Source organism: Choloepus didactylus, chromosome 4 (genome assembly GCF_015220235.1).
Source record: "Choloepus didactylus isolate mChoDid1 chromosome 4, mChoDid1.pri, whole genome shotgun sequence".
In the NCBI taxonomy this organism is placed as follows: Eukaryota; Metazoa; Chordata; class Mammalia; order Pilosa; family Megalonychidae; genus Choloepus; species Choloepus didactylus.
This window is the reverse complement of record NC_051310.1, coordinates 16,671,515-16,680,233: the sequence shown is the minus strand read 5'-3', so window position 1 is coordinate 16,680,233 and position 8,719 is coordinate 16,671,515. Positions and strand designations below refer to the sequence as shown.

Genomic DNA, 8,719 nt, shown 5'->3' with positions numbered 1-8,719 from the left:
TCTCCTGCACAAACTTGAAACATTTGAAACAAGTCTCCACCCCTGACTATGACTGTTATGCACAGGCCTCTTTCCTTTGTTCTTTAACTGCAGAGCCAGTCTGAGCTAGTATGGTGACAAGTTATGAAGCTATTTTAAGAACTTCTACCCTCCAGTCTCCACTTTGCAAGGATAGTGGGCGGATAAACAGAGGACCAGCCACTGATTACTGCGTGGTTTCTTAACCCTCTGCCAACCCCCGAACTGCCCCTATCATGTGTGAAAGCTAAACTTAATCTAATTCTTACACTGATGGTGCATCTTAGAGGATTGACACACCCTGTGCTTTTCTACCCAGCAGGTGGTCCCTGTCAGCCTGTCACTCCAGACTGCTGTAAGGAGGTGTGGCCCATGGCTCTCCTCCCCCAGGCTCTGGGGTCTGGCCCTGAATACAAGGTGGGTAGTAGAGCTGGGTCCCACCTCTTTTCTCTTGGGAAGCTATGCCCTCTAGAGAGAGGTCATTTGCATATAAATAGATTCTTTGTTTCTCTGACTCTGCTACCTCCACCCTTGTCCAGGTCAGAGTGCTGCGAGTTTAAAATGGCCAAGGCTTTCTCTACTATAGAGCACTGCGAGCTGAAAATGGTTGACTCTTTCTTCACTGAGCCACCCAGGTTGACAGAGAGAGAGAGAGAGAGAGACAGAAAGCCCCTTTACAGGGTCAGTCTTCGGTCCCTAGATTCATCCATCTGCCAGAGATAGCACCCAATCCTTTGGGCTCCCCATCCCAAGACAGATAGGTCCCCTGACTCTCCAAGGTCAGTCATCTCCAAAAACCTCTGTCTGTTGGGGATTCGTAGTTTGTATTGAGCGGTTAACATTAAAACCCCAGTTGGAACTGGGCTGAAGTATATTCACTTGTTTAGAGAGTGCTGCTCTCTAGCACTGCCAGGCTTCCATGAAGGAGGGGCTCTTGGCCCTCAGCTTGGGTCTGCAGTTTTTACTTAGATTTTATGTTGCAATCTTGGGCATTCCTCCCAATTCAGGTTGGTGTATGATGAATGGATGGTCACATTAGTATCCCCACAGTTATTCCAGGTTATTTACTTGTTGTTCCTGTTGTTTATTAATTGTTCCAGTGGGACTAACTAGCTTCCACTCCTCTCTATGCTGCCATCTTAGCTCCTCCTCAGTATCATAAATTTTTAATAACATATATTTACATAACAAATTTTCTTAAAATTGACCTTTTTGGTTTTAGAAAATTTAGCTTAATTATAAGCCATAACATCTGTGAAGTTATGGGTTTGAGGTATTATCTTTGTATAAATATTTATATTTTTTAATACACAAATAGAAACATAGCAATTAGAATAAAAATATTCATTCACCAAAAATCATCTCATCTGTTATGAAGTGGGAGGTATATAATATTTACAGAAGCATTATTTGCCTCCTGCTCTCTTTTAGAGAGGAAGGAACTGAAAGCAAGGAAATTCAGTTCCTTGCCAATCAGTGAACAGGGACTGTAAACATTCACCATAACTGATTATTCATTAAAAGATTTTAAGATGCTGAAACCAGGGTAATCAGGTTTTACTGTCATGGGCCATGGCATAGACTTGAAAATATTTTTTGTTCTAGTGAATTCTCATCATAATGAGGAATTTGAAAGTTAGAAAATACTGCATACTTGTGTTATTAAAAGACAAACTCCAGTATTATGTGGATAATCAACAAGAAATGAAATCACTTTCATAGGTATGATTTTTCCTGCTATTTTAACCAGATGCTGGCAGATAAGCCATTCAGTAAATGGATCATAACTATAGAAACAAGTAGATAACCTATATAAACAGAAACTTAAAGTTAGAATTTCCCTTAAACTATGTAAACTTTTCCTTATTCCTCAGCTTATCACTCTGTGGTCCACCATGTTCTGGTTACTTAGTTTGATCAATGAATCATTTTCTTAATAATTCATTTCCCTCACCTCTTTGGTGAACTGAATCTAACAAGCACTGCCAAATTCTGATATGAAATCCTTGGCATAAAAGCATCTCTCTTACAGAGAACTTGTAGCTTCTTTCTGGTTTCAAATGTTTTCATACTTAGCTACATATTAGAAAGCTAATTCAAATGCAAATATTTTAATAACATTGGAACAAAGAGAGACAACCAAGTTTTCTAGTAAAGAGAGCTGTTAATTTTGAGATCATGCCAATCTATTTTGAAGAACCATTTCCAAACATCTTTCTTATAATTTTAAATGAAGCTCATTGCCTGGCTCAGGGTCTTGTTTTTTTTCAAAGGTTATTGCAATATAATCAGCTTTTATAAAGCAAAGTTACAGAAATTAGAGGCAGCATCTATATTTCTAAGTCTTAAAGTTCAAATAAAATGAGAATGTTTCAGTTTGAAAAATAAAATCTAATAATTACATGCAAATTAAATAATGGATAGTGTTGGAGAGACTCCTTTAAGCCTAGATTTTATCAGTCTTGATCATATATTTAAACATAATAGAGCACTATTATTTTTTACTTTATGTTTATTTGTTTACTATATACTTTATAAACAATTGAGGTTTACCTTCAAAGTGTTCTCTGTTAGCTAAACATACTTGATTATACCATAATTTTGCTTCAAAATAATCATCCTGTTAGAAATAAAAATATACTTAGTAGAATTCAGTTTAAATTTCATGTCAAAAGAATATTCCCTGCTGTCCCTCTTGATTGCACTCATTTACCTCTCCAAGTCTCTTTCCTCTCAGTCGTGCTTTAAGTTCACCATTGCTCTCTCTACAACTAATCTGACTCAATACTTGGGAATTTAAATACACACATGGATAATCCTTCCAATACCCTGATCTTTCAGCTCCTAGACCTGCTCTGGTATGCTAGCTAAGTATGGCTACAGAGCACTTGAAATGTGGCTAATGTGAATTGAGATGTGGTAGAAGTGGAAAAGACATATGAATTTCAAAGAATTAATATGAAAAATAAAAAGTCCCAATCAAGATGGCAGAGTAAGAAGCTTCAGGGATCCATCCTGACAGAAGCTTTGAATAACCAGCAAGAACTGGCAGAAACATCTTTCTCAAAGCTCCAGAAAACAGTTAAAGAACTGCAGTAACAGGGTAAGCACCAAGTCAAAAAAAAAAGGTTTATTAAAAGTGGTAGAATGGGTCTATTTTGTATTGCCTTATTAAGACCAAATACTTCTTGTCATCCCATTCTTTATCCTCTCCTTTCATGGAATTGTTACCTTTAATTAAAAACTTTTTTAAACATTGAAAGAAAAAGTGGTAGGATCTCATGCTGCCCTACTGGCCCCTCCTTAACCCTTAACTGATTAGGCATGGTGTGGCCTGTGCTCCCAGTGTAGATCGGTTCCCAGTTCCAGAGGAAGCAGAGTAATGCTGGAAGCATGTACATCTGGCTCAATCTGTCTGGTGGTGGCCTGAGGAACTCACTCAGGACATGCCCTGAGTTTAGAAAGCAGTCACAGAGCTCTTCCACAGAACACTGCGGCAGAGCAGTCAAGTCATGCTGCCTGGAATGAGGGATTGCTGGCTGAAAGGACCAAGACCACCAGGAAACTGTTCCCTAGGGAAGAGGGGACATTTCCATTCTATAAACAGGGGAACTCCTAGGGCCAGATGTGCATGCCCAAGAAAAGATGCATGTGCAGAAATAACCAGAGAGTCCTGGAGTTACTCCTTAAACTCTTTGTATGGATAAGCTCTGAAGGACAGCACCCTGCACAGACTAGGAAAGTGTTTTCTTTTTTTCCTTATTTATTTTTGTTAGCTTCTTGCATTCAAGGAATGCTCTATCATAATACTAGGTGGATACAAGCATAAAGAACAGATGTCTCAGAGTTTAAATTCTAATGATAACACATTAAAACATCAAAATGTCCAGGTTTCAACACAAGGTTTCAAAACATAGAAAGAAATAGGAAGTGATGGCACAGGCAAAGGAGAAGATTAAAGCATTAGAAAAATCAGTGAGGAAGATCAGACCAGTAACATACCAGACAGAAGTTTTTAAAAATGGTCCTAAATATGCTCAAAGAGCTAATGGATTATATGTACAAAAACTAAAGGAAATCAGGAAAATGACATATGAACACAAACAGAATATCAACAGAGAGATGGAAATTATGAAACAGAACCAGGCAGAACTAAAGATCACAGACACAAAAATTAAAAATCACCTAGAGAACTTCAGGCTGTACCCACTGCGCTGCAGCCCGGGGATCTGGTCGAGGGGGAGAGAAGGGGAGCTCAGGAGCAGCCCCTGGCTCTCTCCCTTGGAGGCAAGAAGGGTGGGGACCTTGGCAAATGGCTTTCTTGCTGGTCACTTGCGGAGGTTTAGATTCAGGATTGGTTTCTAGTGTCCAAGATTTTGATAAGAAACTTACAGAGGCGGATGCTTACCTACAAATCTTGGTAGAACAACTAAAGCTTTTTTTTTTTGTTTTTTTTTTAATAAAAGGTGATTTATTTGGTTACGCAGATACAGTCTTTTTTTTTTTATCTTCATTTTATTGAGATATATTCACATACCACGCAGTCATACAAAACAAATTGCACTTTCGATTGTTCACAGTACCATTACATAGTTGTACATTCATCACCTAAATCAATCCCTGACACCTTCATTAGCACACACACAAAAATAACAATAATAATAATTAGAGTGAAAAAGAGCAATTGAAGTAAAAAAGAACACTGGGTACCTTTGTCTGTTTGTTTCCTTCCCCTATTTTTCTACTCATCCATCCATAAACTAGACAAAGTGAAGTGTGGCCCTTATGGCTTTCCCAATCCCATTGTTACCCCTCATAAGCTACATAACTAAAGCTTTTTGATGACAAACTGCAAAACTGCAAAGATGAACAGAGAAAGAAAATTGAAACTCTCAAAGAGAGAATAGCATGGTAGAATCAATTAAACACTGCATTATGTTGCTGCAGAATGCTCAAGATCAGATTAATGCAGAGAAGTATGCAAATTGAATTTAAGTATCATTAATCCTGTAGACGTAATATATCAACCTAGTCCATTGGAACCTGTGATCAGCACAATGCATTTGTAGACTGTCTTACCTCCAGAACTAGTTCAGTTGTGTAAGTCAGAGCAGTGTCCATCTTCCCTATCAGCTGGACCTGTATTAGCTATCCCGGGACTTCACCAGACTCCAAACAGTACAAGCAGTGGGCACTCACCCCCAAGTAGCAGTCTAACTTCTCCAAGCCATGTCAACTTGTTTCCAAATACAGTCCCAGAGTTCTCTTATTCTAACAGTGAGGATGAATTATATGATACTGATGAATTCCATGAAAGTGACTTATCCCCAAAGCACTTAATAGATTCCTCCGGATTCCTCTGGATTTGCCTCAGCTTTGACACACAGCAGCTCAGGAAATAGTCTAAAGTGCCCAGATACCACAGAATCACAAATGACGCTAACCTCTTCAATTCACATGATGATAGAGATGACAAAGCAGACTCAGGGCCAGAGGAAGAGCACAAGAGCATTACAATGCATCTCTTGTCACAAGTTAGGCTTGGAAAGGCGCTTATTATAAGGTTGTTCTTTCAACATTTGTTCTTGAAAGAAGATCTCTTTTAGAGATGAATGCCGACTTTTTTTGCACATCTGGGCCTGTTTGTGAGCATTATTAACCAGAAGGATCACAGCGATCAAATGGTTTAGGTTGTGAAATGCTACTTCTCAGCCTTTTATGCAGGAAGGAAAGGATCAGTTGCCCAAAAGCCATAAAACTCTATTTTGGGATAGATCTTTCAGTGTCATTGGACATTACCAAATGACAATGAAGAGAACACAGAGCTAGTTTCAGAAGGACCAGTTCCCTGCGTTTCCAAAAACAGTGTAACATTCATGGCTGAGCGGATTTCCCATCATCCATCCATTTCATCATCCACCCACTTCTGAGTGCTTTCACAAGAAGATATAATTCAATGCTCACATATGAACCAAATCAAAATTCCTAGGGATGTTGACTGGAGTGCACAACACAGGGCTGTGTCTCGTGTCTAGACTATGACAAACGTTACATTCTCACATTCCCCAATGTTGTGGAAGATCTATCCTCACAGTGCCCTGGGTGGAGCTAGGAGGAGAATGTACTAATAATTGTTCCTAAATGACCTATAGTGCAAATATAGTCTTCCTTTCTATGGAGGTAAGAAATACAGAATAACCACTGAGATTTTTTCTCCAAATGACAAGAAGTCTTTTGGCTCAGTTGAAGGGGAATGGAATGATGTAATGTATGAAAATATGCAACAGGGGAAAATACAATCTTTCTAAATACAACAAGAAGTTGCCTGTAACAAAGAAGAAAGTGAGGAAGTTGGAATGTCAGAATGAGTATGAATCTTGCTGCTGTTGGAAGGATGTCTCAATTAAAAAATCAGAGAAATTGATGTGGCAACTGAAGCAAAGCATAGACTTGAGGAAAGACAAAGAGCAGAAGCCTGGGAAAGGAAGGAGAAGGAAATTCAATGGAGACAAGGATATTTCATAAAGATGGAGAATGTTGGGTTTATGCTGAATCACTACTGAAGAGTCTTGGAGCTGCCAAACATTAGGCAGAGTGGTAAGCATAATTAAGCAACAATCGTCCTTTGGGAGAACCTGTTCATGCCCTTCTTTTTGCGGTGGTTTCTATCTCAGGGATACTGGACTTTCTAATGCAGATGAACAATTAAAGCAAGAAAAGCTTCCCTTTTTCCCCTCTTCTGTGGCAGTTATGATGTTGACTTGAGTCCTGAGAAAAACCCTAGGTTTTGAAAAGATGTGTGTTCCTCCAAATCCCACAGTTTTAAAAGCATTTATAACTCCCAGTCTCAGATTCTGCACTCTAATAATGCTGTTGAGATATACATATGTTTCCTAGGTCATATAATCATGGAATATCTACATCTATATCTATCTTATCTATATACACATGTACACATATATACATATACATAATAATATACCTGATGCCAGATTTTGCATAAATACTATATCTACTATAAATATCGATTCCTCTAAGTGGTCTTAGAAAATTACCACAATGTATTATAATCAACTGTTAAGAAATTTCATGATTTCACCCACAATTGCCTTTTTTTTTTAAAATTAAGATATTATTAAATTGTATCTGTACCAGTTTGTATATATTATGTCCCCCAGAAAAAGCCGTGTTCTTTGATGTAATCTTGTGCGGGCAGACGTATCAGTGTTAATTAGATTGTAATTCTTTGAGTGTTTCTGTGGAGATATGCCCCACCCAACTGGGGGTGATGACTCTGATTGGATAATTTCCATGGAAGTGTTACCCCACCCATTCAGGGTGGGTCTAAATTAAATCACTGGAGCCATATAAATGAGCTGAAAAAACAGAAGGAACTCAGTGCAGCTGAGAGTGACATTTTGAAGAGGAGCTACAGCCAAGAGGGACACTTTGAAGAACGCACTGGAACTAACAGAGGAGCTTCAGCTTACAGAGACATTTTGAGACGGACTTGAAAGCAGACTTTTGCTCCGGAGAAGCTAAGAGAGGACAAATGCCCCAAGAGCAACTAAGAGTCACTGAGAGTGACATTTTTGAGGAGCTGAAGCCTAGAGAGGAACATCCTGGGAGAAAGCCATATTGAAACCAGAACTTTGGAGCAGACACCAGTCATGTGCCTCCCCAGCTAACAGAGGTTTTCCGGACACCATTGGCCATCCTCCAGTGAAGGTACCTGATTGCTGATGTGTTACCTTGGACACTTTATGGCCTTAAGGCTGTAACTGTGTAACCAAATAAATCCCCTTTTATAAGAGCCAATCTATCTCTGGCGTTTTGCATTCTGGCAGCATTAGCCGACTAGAACAGTATCTAACCCTGGACTACAAAAAAATACCCAGAAGGGTTCAACAGTAGATTGGAGCTGGCAGAAGAAAGAATCAGTGACCTTAAGATAAGACAACTGAAATCATCAAGGTTGAGAATCAAAAAGAAGAATGAGGAAAAGTGAACAGAAACAGAGGAACCTGTGGGAAACCATCAAGTGTACCAACTGTGGAAGTCCTAGAAAGAGAAGAAAGAAAGGGGCAGACAGAATATTCAAATAAATAATGGTTGAAAGTTTCCCAAATTTAATGAAAGGTATGATTATATATATTCAAGACCCCAAAGAACTCCAAACAGGATAAACTCAAATAGACCCATGCCACAGCATATTATAACCAAACTGCCTAAAGCCAAAGATAAAGAGAGAATTTGGAAAGCTTCAAGAGAGGAGCAACATGTCACATACAAGGGAGCTTCAATAAGATTAATTTCCAATTTCTCATCAAGAACTATGGAGGCAAGAAGGTAGTGGGAAGAAATATTTAAAGTAATGAATGCAAAAAAATTGCCAACTAAGAATTCTACATCTGGCAAAAATATCTTTCAAAAATGAGGAAGGTAGGCTGGACTTCTGATGAAGATGGCAGAGTACAGAGCTCCAGGACACAGTCCTTCAACCAACAACTATCAAACAGGCCAGAATTGTCTGAAACAACTATTTTGAAACTCCAGAGACCAGAAGAACACTGTACAGCATCCAGGGAAGAGCAGGAGGAAGAGCCTGAGAAATTACAGTAAAGGACTATAAATTGCTTTCTCCAACTGGTGGCTATGGTATCAATCCCCCACTCTTGTGGCAGGTTGCAATAGGGTCTAG

The 8,719-nt window shown here is 39.0% G+C and overlaps 1 pseudogene; it reads left to right on the top strand.

Moving 5' to 3' along the window:
- Positions 1–4,366: 4,366 nt before the first annotated feature.
- LOC119531151 lies at positions 4,367–6,607 on the top strand (annotated as a pseudogene).
- Positions 6,608–8,719: the final 2,112 nt, after the last annotated feature.